The following is an 11,161-nucleotide window of genomic DNA, read 5'->3' as shown; positions in this document are numbered from 1 at the left end:
CGCCGCCCCGCAGCCCCCTCGGCGGTGCCGGGTCGTATCCTGCCTCTCCCCTCAGCCCCGTCCGGCGGTGTCAGGCCGTCGGGGCCGCCCGGGCCCGTCCCCTACGAGCGGCATGTCACGATAACGGCGACTGGGGCGGCGGGGGCCGCCCGGGTGCCTGTCAGGGCGGCGGGGGGCGCCGCGGGGTCCCCGGCGCCGCTGCGGGGCCGGGGGCAGGAGACGTAGGGACGGGGGGAAGGGAAGGGAAGGCTCCTGCAGAAACTGCAGAAGGGGCTTAAGTGTCGGGAGAGTTTCTGGCTTGTCTGGAAACAGCAAGACTAATTGCCATGCGCTTCCGGTTTGAAACTGGCAGCAGACAACATCTTGAAAATGAGTCACTGCAGCTCACAAAGAAACTCTGTGGTTTTCTCCCTCTCAGGTTTATATATTTGCTCCTTTTTTTTTTTTTTTTTTTTTTACAGTTTCCTTTGTAGTCTTCTGCGTTCTCCCCGGCCCTCCCCCTCCCCGCTTTTCGTAGGCACCTCCTGCCCCAAGACCCCTTGGCCGACGTGGAGAGTTTCCACGACCAACCGAAAAAAACACTAAAAATGTTTGTAAGGGAAGGGGAAAAAAAATAGAGAGAGAGAGAGAAAGGGAGAGTAAGTGGAGAGTTGTTTTTGGATCTGGCTTTGCTGAAGGTTAGAGAGACTCTGATGCTGCAGGGGGAAAAAGTTCCCTGAATTTTCCACTGGCTGCAGGAAGAGAGCCCATTTAGTCATGGCTAAGTAATGTCTGCACACACACCAACTAATCTCATTAGGAGTTTCCGTTCTCTAACACAGGAGGGTTTTGTGAAGCCCTGTCAGCCTTTCTAACATTGCAGTTGAAAGGGAGACAACTTACATCTTTATTTACTTAGGGGTGTAGCGCTGAGACAAGTTTATACAATGCAGCATCTTTTTGGTCAGGCGGACTCTCAACTTCAAAAGTCAATGGTTGCATTTAACTTCAAGCAGAAAAGTCATGGTTCATCTCATGTTTTTTGCTCGTACAGCTTTTTGATTATTTCAGATTAAATGTAGTTTATGCATAAATAGTTTTGTAGGGTGAAGTGCAGAAATGGGGTGAACAGAAGTCTGTTTTACTACAAACGTCTGTGACAATTGTATGTAATTGAATGATTAAACGACTCTTGAGCCAAGATACTGAGGTGCTGGGCATGTTTGGAAAGTATATTCACTCACATAACCTTGGTGTATTGATGCCTTACATATTTAATTTCCAAGTGATTGATATTTATTTTGTACATATCACTTAGAGGTTTGTGTCATTATTTTGTGATGATTTCTTTTCATAGTGGTCATGAAAAAAGTCTGTGTTCAGAATTCAAAAGATTTTTGCCATGCACTTACTGATCTTTAATTTAAATTAGAAGTTAATGACATTTTTGCAAAAAAACAAAAAAGTCTGGAGCAAACAAAGAAAATGGGGTCTTGCTTGCAAGTTGGTTATAACCAAGAAATGTCAAAAAGTATGCATAAGATTGCATGTAATAGGAAATAACACTTAGCTACTTACTTGAATTGTCATGTGATAGCATTAAACAAGCAAACATTGTGAAAAAAAGTAGTACTTGTATGGAGAACTAATTGCAGCATACCACGTGTTTACCTTTGAGGATCTTCAGTGTTTCCTGTACTTCCTATGTCCATGCTGCACAGAAAAGTTCTTCATGAACATCACTTTACAGAGGACTTTTATTAGTGGATTAGTGACACGATCTCCAGACACAGATGCCTCTTGATGTCCTAGTTGGGCAGAGAAGAATTTTTAGAGTAGTATGTAAACCAGAAAATGCCTAATCTGTGTTTCAATCAAATGTAGTCATCAGGTAGTAAAAGTTGTTTTCCAGTTTTGGAGTTTTATTCCTTTTGTAAAATTCCAAATTTTAGAGACATAGGTGCATTACTGGGCATAAGGTTAAAACATCTGTTGAATATATTGTGGAACAGTTAATGTGGTGTACAACATGAAAACTTACTGAAGAGTGTTTCCTAGCTCTGATTATCTCTCTTTGAAACATGGACATTAACTTATTGCATTAAATATTGCTGGAATTTCACTGTGCCATCTGCTGAAGCAGTGTTGTCCTGGTTTGAGATAGAACAAAACCAATTTTGTTTCCAGTAATTTTACTTTTCAGCTAGGTCTCTTCTAACTGACTGTGCTCTCTGAAATTAACGGTATGGTTTTCAGGCACTGTCTGCCTCCAGAGTGATAATATCTGATGTTTATATTAATGCCAAGGAGTGCTATGTAGAGAGGCTCTTTTTTCTACTTATTCCCCTAACAACCAAAGTCAGCTAACTTTGTTATGTGCCATATTGGAGGGTCGGAAGTGGAAGGGTCGCACCTGTGGGGAGCAGTGGACAGGACAGGTGACCCAAAACTGACCAATGGGGCGTCCTACCCGTGAGCATCATGCTCAGTATAAAAAGCTGAGGGATCAAAGGGGTTAATTGTCTTTTCTTTGATGGCTGGCATCTTGTTTGCTCTTCTGCCTTTGATTACAATCTGTGCCTTCCTGAATCCAGTTCCCAAATCCACTTCCCATCAGTCACTGAGTCCAGTCCCAGTACTTACCAGTCACGTGATCATCATCCTGGGAGCTTGATATTTGGTTTTGTTTATATTTGTATATATTTCATTATTATTAATATTATTAATGTTTTTTTAAATCGTTAATATTTCATTATAGCTGGTTTAGGCTTTTTTTCCAACCCATAATTTCCTCTCCCTTATTCCCTCTCCCTTCCCCTTTTAGGGAAGGGAGAGGGGTTAATAGAGAACATCTGTCGTTTGTTTAGTGGCCAGCCCAGCCTAACCCTTGACAAGTGTAGATGAAGCACACACATTCATACATACAGATATATATAGTCTATCTACACTATATAAATTTCATATATTGTATTCACTCAGCATAAGTAAAAACATCTTGATGTCCTCATAGAAAAACAGATGTAGTAGTAGTAGTGTACTGGTTGTATGTTCTGTGTATTTGAAAGAGTGAATGAGAGGTAATCCATAGATGTGTTAAAAATACAGCAGTTCTGTTTGGAACAGAAAAAAAAATAAATCCAAATATCAAATAGTGCGTGATGGTTTCCGCTCAAATAATAAAAAAAACCTAAGGGGGTTTTTGTTGTAAGTATGATTTTATTCTCTGCCTGTTTTAACTTATGAAATGGAAAATTGCGTGAGAAGAATATATACTGTCTTGCATGAGATATTATAAAAATTGCTTATATATTGATTTTCCAAATCATGTCCATGAGTTGTTCCTAAAACAGGAAAAACCTACAGGCTTATATCCTTTCAGATACCAGCAACTCCACCTAGACGCAACAGCTGAAATAAGCAACACAATCTCAGCCACAGCCTTGTTTGTAAACCACTGCCCACATGGACGCTTTCATATGTAGAAACAAATACCTAGTTTGTTTATTTGTTAGCAGTTCTCACTGCTCACTGATTTACAGTGGTTCTTTGCTCCTGTTACTTAATGTTATTTCATTAAACTTAAATCATGAAAACAAATCAAATACCTCACTCTAAAGACTGAAGTATTCCCCGTTGCTGTGTCTGAAGTCCAATTATGTAAACTTTACCTTCTCATTGTAATGCCCTTCTTGGGATGGAGGCCAGCCTCAGGGTGTGTTGTGGTGCAGGTGGGAAGGTATGGGAAGGTATTACAGCTCAAGGGACTTGAAACTGAAGTCTTCTGTAGTTTAAAAATCTGTTCTGGAGGACTTGGCTCAGAATGAAAGTAATTTTGCAGGTTCACCAAGGTGCATGGAGCTTGTTGCTTGCTCTGAGGGTCATATGTTTACATGTAGGAAGACAGGTCTATATGATGCTTAGGGACACTAAGGTCCATCGGCTGTTATAGCAAGGACAAATATTTGCCTTGGGACTGCAATCACATGACAACATGTTGCTTCAGAAAACAAAAGAAAAAGATGCTGAAATAAAAAGTCATTTGACTATCAAGGATAAGGGAAAGGGGGATGAGGCTGGGAAGAACCAGCATACAGTAAATTTGTGATGCATGTATTTATAAAAAAGTTATTTTAGCCGTTCTTTCTTGGTGACATCATATAAAATTCATATGCTTATGTAGTTACAATTATCTGTGAGTGGTCCTCTGTCATAGGACTAAATAATCTACGATAGTAAAGAACTGATAAATTAGCTAGTACTTCCCACAAGGATATGGCAGGTTGGACTGGAGCGTGCAATTCCAACTGCTTCCCAGTCCACGGTTTTCTTCTGGTGGCAGTGGCTCCAGCGTGCAGCGTGCCTGGATGCTGCTGCTTGAATCCATCTTAGAGCTGTGACACTGATTATAGGACACTGTTAGCCCAGGCCAGTTTCAAAGAGTGGTGTTGGTTTGGAGCTGCTGTGTGTCTTTTGTAACCACACCCGGTGGTTCATGCAACAGGCTATCACTTAGGGGCCTTTGAAAATCATGTTGCCCTGTGTATCTCCTGACTGATTCACCGTGGCTTTCTCCTCGGAGTTTCCCACAATAGGGAATCTCACAGTCTTGAATCATTAGACAGATGTTTACTTGGTCTGTGGCTTGTTAAATGAATCAACTAATATTGTGGAGGCTGTTGAGAGCTCTTGAAAGACTGAATATGTGTGTTCTCATGTTGAAGTATTTTGTTGAATAATGAATGATTAAGGACTTAGTCATGATTTTTGAGGAGAATGTCAAGGTGTAGGTACAGGAAGTTGAGCTCACCGCACTGCAAAATACAAGGCTGTACGTATGGAAACAAAGCAGATGAAGTACGTCTTATCTGTGCACTTCACCAAAAGAAAACGCATCTTTGTCCTTAAAACTTCCTTTACCTCACTGTGGTTTTGTATGCCAGTAATTCTAACAGAATTCAAATTCTTAAGGGATTGCTGTTGAGTGAATTTTAATTCAAAAGCTTTTTGAAGGAGAGTTGCTGCTTTTCTAAAACCAAAAACTAAAGAAAATGCTTGCCATGAGCATTGATATGAAAATATCACTAAGGCACTATCTACCAGCTAACTTAATGCAAATTGATAGCCATGTAGTCATTCTGCATTTTTAATTTTGTATGAATACCCTGATAGTTTTTGCAGTACCAAAAAGTACCCTGAAATTGTTGATCAGTGTAATTAATGGTTAATATCTCACAGTGTACTGAATGACTAAATATTTAGTGTGATGACACCTACGGACCTTTAAGATAAATGTCATCAACTATGTAAAGAAAGGTTTCTAAATGCTATACCATGTGCTCTGTCTACATCTGAGCGGATAGATAAAGCTCAGGCTCTTCAGGAGAAAAATTTCTGTAGGAAGCCACAAACTTACTTTGTTTTCATGTTTTGAAGCACTTAGGCATGTATTTATTTTTGAGTGTGTCAGCACTTCTGTTAATACAGTGAGACTTAACTGTATGTTGCAAACATTTAAGTGCTTGCTTAGGCCTTGAATGTAACTAAAAGGCATTGGAGTAGCTCTTGCTTGCTCTGTGGAAGTCCTCCTTAGTCTTCCATAGCCTTGCTCTAAATTCTGCAGTGTCAGGAGCCTGTGAAGGATACTGCCCATTCTACAGCTTCCTCCAGACCCACGTCAAAGAGTCATTTCAATCATGTCTGTGTCTCACTTGCCAATTTACTATTCGGTATTTGAAGACAGAATATAGCTTGGATAATCTTTGCAAATACTGATTACTACATGTTAATGTATTTTGGCTCTCATGCAAACAACCTTGTCTTAGTTTCTCCAGCTTTAAAGTAAATATGTTTTTTATCTTGTGGATCTTAACTTGAGGGTGATGTGAGATACTAGGAAAGGAAAACTTAGATCTTACACATTGGCTTTTGGTTTTAGCTGTTGTTAAATTATGTAATGAATCATTTGGTTGTAATTTTTATGATTCTTACCACTTATTCAAAATCAGTAAAAGCATTCTAAGCACTAACCTAAGTAATAAGTCCTGCTAATAAAATTTTACAAGATGGGTCTTTCTCTGAAAATATTAGTGAACAAGCAGAGAAGTTTGTGTAAAATACGCTTTTGGAGTTGTACAAAAAAGAGTAGGTTTTATATACTTTATACTGAATATATACTTTATCTGGATTATATACTTCATCTGAAGAATCTAAATGTTTTTAATCAAATGTCCTCCTATAAGTTTCCTGTCCTCGTTTTGCAAAACAGCTGACAGCTCATCTGGAAAACAGATTTCTACTACACATCTATTTGCCTCTAATGTGGTGACAGCACCTCTTTACTGTATCTCTGTATATTTCTTCATCTCTTTTTTTATGTTATGAAGAAAATTGATCAGATGTATTTCAGATCAAGCTTTTGGGGAAGGATGCTAATGAGTGTTACTGTTTTTAAATGTTTATATTGTGGTTATGCTGAGTGGCCTCTGTTGTATCAAGTCACAATACAGCACAAGCAAAAAGTTTATGGACTCAAGTACCACTGTTCTCTCTTCCCAGCAATTAAAAGTAATTCATGAGAAGAAACAATCTTTTAAAAGCATTTAGAGAATAAGAACAAATTCCTGTTGCAGCTCTGTTAGCGAAATCTGGAGAAGGTTGACTACCTTCAGAGAATTTCTTCCATGCTCTACTAATATAACTGGGATGGGAATGTGGGTTTAAATTCTAGATATAGACCTCTGTGAAGTTTGATGACTCAGAGCAGACTCAGAGCAACTGGCGTGTGTGGTTAGTTCAGCAAACTGTGAGTGTGGAATAGGGCTGGTATAGAGCGTCTGTCTGCAGCAATCCTTCGGTACCGCTGCTTCAGTACTGGAGGCTCTGCATTGCTTCCAAAACAGAGCAGTATCAAGGCTGGATGGATTCCCTGGAAGCAGGGTACAATAAAACGGACTGTGCAATTTCATCCAAGTTGAGGAGAGGAGACAGAGTCTTTAAGTTTTACTTAAACATGGAATCTCATCCAGGAATTGGCGTAGAAATCAAAATAGCAGCTGTTAGGTATCCTGAGCAGCAGAGACACTAACATAGCAGTTGGTGTATTGATGTCACTTCTAAGCAGGCAGTCTGGGCACTTTCTGTGCAGCAAAATCATTGAAAATAGTTTCTCCTTCATAGTTCACAGCAGCCATGGGAATTAGTTGAAGTAGACAGGACACAGACAGTGCAGGAGAGTAACAACCAGATCTTCTGTTAGCTGAAATCTCATGTATTTTATGATACATTCTGTTGGGTATTCCAGTGTTTAATGAACGATGTTAGGGGAAATGTGTAGGTGTGACCTTCAGGTTCTTGTAGGTGTAGTAGACAAGTGAATAATGTCAGAAGATAAGAATTGGGTTTCAGTTTAGCTTAGCACATGGTAAACATGCATGTCAGAACTTTGATTAGTACTGACGAAGGAGGAGAATAGCAGATTTTTGAGATTTTGACATGTAAGAGTGATTCTTAATGTAGTTTTTTACTGTAAGACCATTACGCACAGAAGCAATAGCATTTAAAGTGAAAAATAAGGACCGTGACTAGTGCTGTGACTAACGGCCCATTTTTTATGACTAAGGAATTTGCACCCTGGCTTGTGCTCCAAGGACTATTGCAATAGCGCTAACTTTTTGGGAAGGAATTGTCCAGGTATAATGTCACTGTATGTATGTAGGTTACCATCTGCTGAATTGTGTTACACCATTTTCGGTATAAGGATATGACTGGCTCCCCTTGTAACATGAGAATATACATGTAAGCTTGTATGTTATTTAATAGCTTAATGGCTCATTTTGCTAATCCAGCAAATTCTGAAAATTCAGTGTATAGGAAGGCGAGCTCTGGCTGGTAGTGTAGGCTGCTATCATCTTGCTTGTGCTTCAGGTCTTGCAGAAATTGCCAGCCACATCGGTTTGCCTGAACAGAATTCCCAGGACTGCATTTCCTGTCCTTTTGGCCAGGCTTCTCTCTGCTCACGGTATTAAAAAGACTTGCTTGTTTATCTAAGTTTCTGGTCTAGGAAACATGAGTTGAGAGGGGAAGATTAGTTTAAAAATCTCAATATGAAATGTATTAAGAGCAACATTTGAGACAGCTGACAGTATTAGTACGCCACTTAAAATATTAGAGCCACTAGTGTAAGTTACAAAGCATTTGGTCTGCTGTCACAAAATTGGAAATTTTAATATTTCAGATTAAGAAGGGAGTACAGATAAGGAAAAAGCATTTACATTTGGGAGTAGTCATTGCTTGATATGTCATAGCCACCGTTCCTGAAGGCTGTATCCTCTCCCCCCTTTAGCTATTTTTTTTTTGTTTTCATGCATATTTTCTCTGAATTCATCAAAGGGACTTTCAGAAATTTTATATAGGATGGTCAAATAATCATGATCTGTGTCCTACTGATGCCGACAAAAAAGTGAGAGAAAGTCATATGGGGAAAATAAACATATAGGGCTGGCTTTGAAAGCAGAAGTGCCTGAGTTTGCAGTCAGGGCGCTGCCAGCGTGCCCCAGATGTGCACCACATGAGCAGACAGAGAGCGGTGTGAGGAGCCTGCATTCATTTTACGTCTGTCCCAAGGTGAACGGTTGGAGCCATTACGGATTTATGTCGTTTTGTTTACGGCTAGCTTTAGAAATAGTTGGGCAGGTTATTTTTTTAAGCCTTTCACAGGGAGGCAACTTAGCCGTGTTCCCTCCTGCTAAGGGCTTTTAGTCCAGTAGGATTAAAACTGTTTCTTGAACTGCATCCTTAGGGAGAATCTGAAAACACTGGCGTTTTAGAGGCGGTGTCATCACACCTCTGCTTGGCAGGCGACCAGTCCTTTGTTGTGTTCATTTGGAGGTTGCAGAACTTTCTTCCTTTGGAAATCTGCCTCAGCCTTTCTTTGACTTAGTTAAAAAAATTAAAAACTGCAAACATTGTATTACCAAATGTACCGAGTACTGTGTGTACATGTGTGTGAGTGCTTTCTTTTCTGCAGTGGAACTTGATGTTATCCTATAATATTTTGCTAGATCTTGCTGCTGTCTCTTTTGTGTTGTTCTTAACCACAGGACTCTGTTTATTTTTTTAAATGTGCTGAGCCAGAACAGTGGGTATTCTTGCTTGAGAAGGAGACCTCGCAAATTATTACTGTAAATAATCTTTTAAATTAGAATAGAAAGTTAAGAGAAGACTATTATGCAGGGGTGGCCAAGTAGGCATACCTCATACATCGGCCAACAAAACCCTCTGTGCTTTTTTGGCACGTCCTTAAGCCAGTCTGTGTTTGTGTGGCAATATTACTGCAGTTTTGCCGCAAATCGGAACTTGTGTGCTGGGGCACTGTAACTTTTTCTAATGTTTCCACTGGGTGGTGCTGCAGGAATTCCTTTTTTTTTTTTTTTTTTTTTTTTTAGGGTTATCCAGCATTGGAATGGGCTGCCCAGGGAAGTGGTTGAGGCACCATCCCTGGAGGTGTTCAAAAGACGGATTGATATGGTCCTCAAGAATATGGTCTGGGGTGGTGTTGCAGAATTGTTTTTTTTTTTTTTTTTTTTTTTTACTTGAATCTGCATTTCCCAGAAAGACGCCTCTAAAATATAATAGGAGGAAGTCCTGATTTAGAAAGTTTTTGCAGTTTCAACACAATGGAAGAACTCGGAGGATGCTCTGGCAGGAAATGTCCTGGTTGCTGGATGTGGAAAAATTACCAGCGTTCTGTATCATACTCACAGTTCCCTAAAGTGCCCTGAGTATGGACTACACCATTAGTTTGATTTATTACCTTTAACAGGGAAAGTTCTGCATCAAGTTAAAGTTAAAACAGGTATATTTACACACTTAGTTGCAAGCTTATTTTTTCAAAGCCAATTAAATTAGCAGTAAGATCTCCTTTGATGAATATTTGAAAACTCTCTGAGTAAACAAATTGATATTTGTTTTTCCTCCTTTCTGGCAGAATCACTGACTTTTTGCCAACCACATCCTATTTATCACCCTTGAAGCATCTCTGTTGAGAAATGAAGTGTGAGGACTGACTCAGACTTTTGCCTTGTTCTTTCAAATGTTTCTGAGCAAACATTTGGGCAGATTTGGCAGTTGTCTTTAATCTCTCATGATATACTCATTGTTACACAGATGAATTTTCAGTGGAAAATGTTACGGCTGACTGATTTTTTGGTTATTCTAGAGAAGTCCCTTTTCTAGATTAGCACCCTTTTGCTTCTGTAATCAAATGCAAAACAAGCATGCTTCAATTTTTTATAGAAAGTAAAATGTAAAAGAGAAAACTTGGCCTAGAGGATTTGTAAGCTGTTCAACTTTCCATGCGGATGTTCACCTTAGAATTACATTAAAAACGTATATTGCTGAAACAGCTAGAGACTGCCTTATTCCATATTTTTCTCTAACTATACTCTTTCATATTTGTCATTATGGAATTGAATTGTTTTTGGTAATTTCCAACAAAAGTTTTTTTTAAAACTCACGTAACTGTTTATTAATATAAGTATCAGTCTAATTTAAAAATCAGTATGGCTTAGCAAAATCTCAATTTCTAGGACTGAGAAACCGTGGTTAAAAAAAACGATGACAAAAGAGTCATGTTCTTTCGTATGTTATTGCAGCAGTCACCTCAAGGGTTAAAATGAACCTGAGACACTTAGAAAAATAAAACCAGAGCTGCTATTACAAACTGGGACAGATGTAGGAGGCCAGGTTTCCTGTGGCCCATTTTCCAGTTTCCTGGCTGCAACCTGCAGAAATAAAGGAAGCCGAATGCTAACGTGAATGAGAAGCTAACAATGCCCCACGTCACGCTGCTCAGAGGAACGTGCTGTTGGCCCAAATTAGGATACAAAAGCAGTAAATGGACGTACAAAAAAAATAAAATATACACACGTTTTCCAGAGTAGCTGAAAAGGAAAAAAAAAAAAGGGGGGGGGGGAGGGCAACGGCAGATGTTATGGGCTACATCAATGTGTTCCCATGTATCACAAGAACTGAATGTCTTTTCAAAAGTCAGCTGGACTTTTCAAAGCCATGTGCTTAGGTGTTGCTCTATACCAGAAAATACCTTCCCAAAACAGACCAGAAGACTGACAGCAGAAAATATTCCCTGAGCAACCTGGGAAGCCAACAGTCAACTTTTCCAGAC

At 39.5% G+C, this 11,161-nt stretch overlaps 1 protein-coding gene across 1 annotated transcript in view; it reads left to right on the top strand.

Annotated features, from left to right (window-relative positions):
* ELK3 (ELK3, ETS-domain protein (SRF accessory protein 2)) overlaps positions 1-11,161 on the top strand; it is a 40,898-nt gene that overhangs the window by 770 nt on the left and 28,967 nt on the right. The gene's annotated exons all lie outside the window — the stretch shown is intronic.

The sequence above is a fragment of the Calidris pugnax genome, unplaced genomic scaffold (genome assembly GCF_001431845.1).
Source record: "Calidris pugnax isolate Ruff unplaced genomic scaffold, ASM143184v1 scaffold44, whole genome shotgun sequence".
Lineage (NCBI taxonomy): Eukaryota > Metazoa > Chordata > Aves > Charadriiformes > Scolopacidae > Calidris > Calidris pugnax.
Note: the sequence above shows the minus strand (reverse complement) of the source record. Positions and strands in the feature narration are given on the sequence as shown.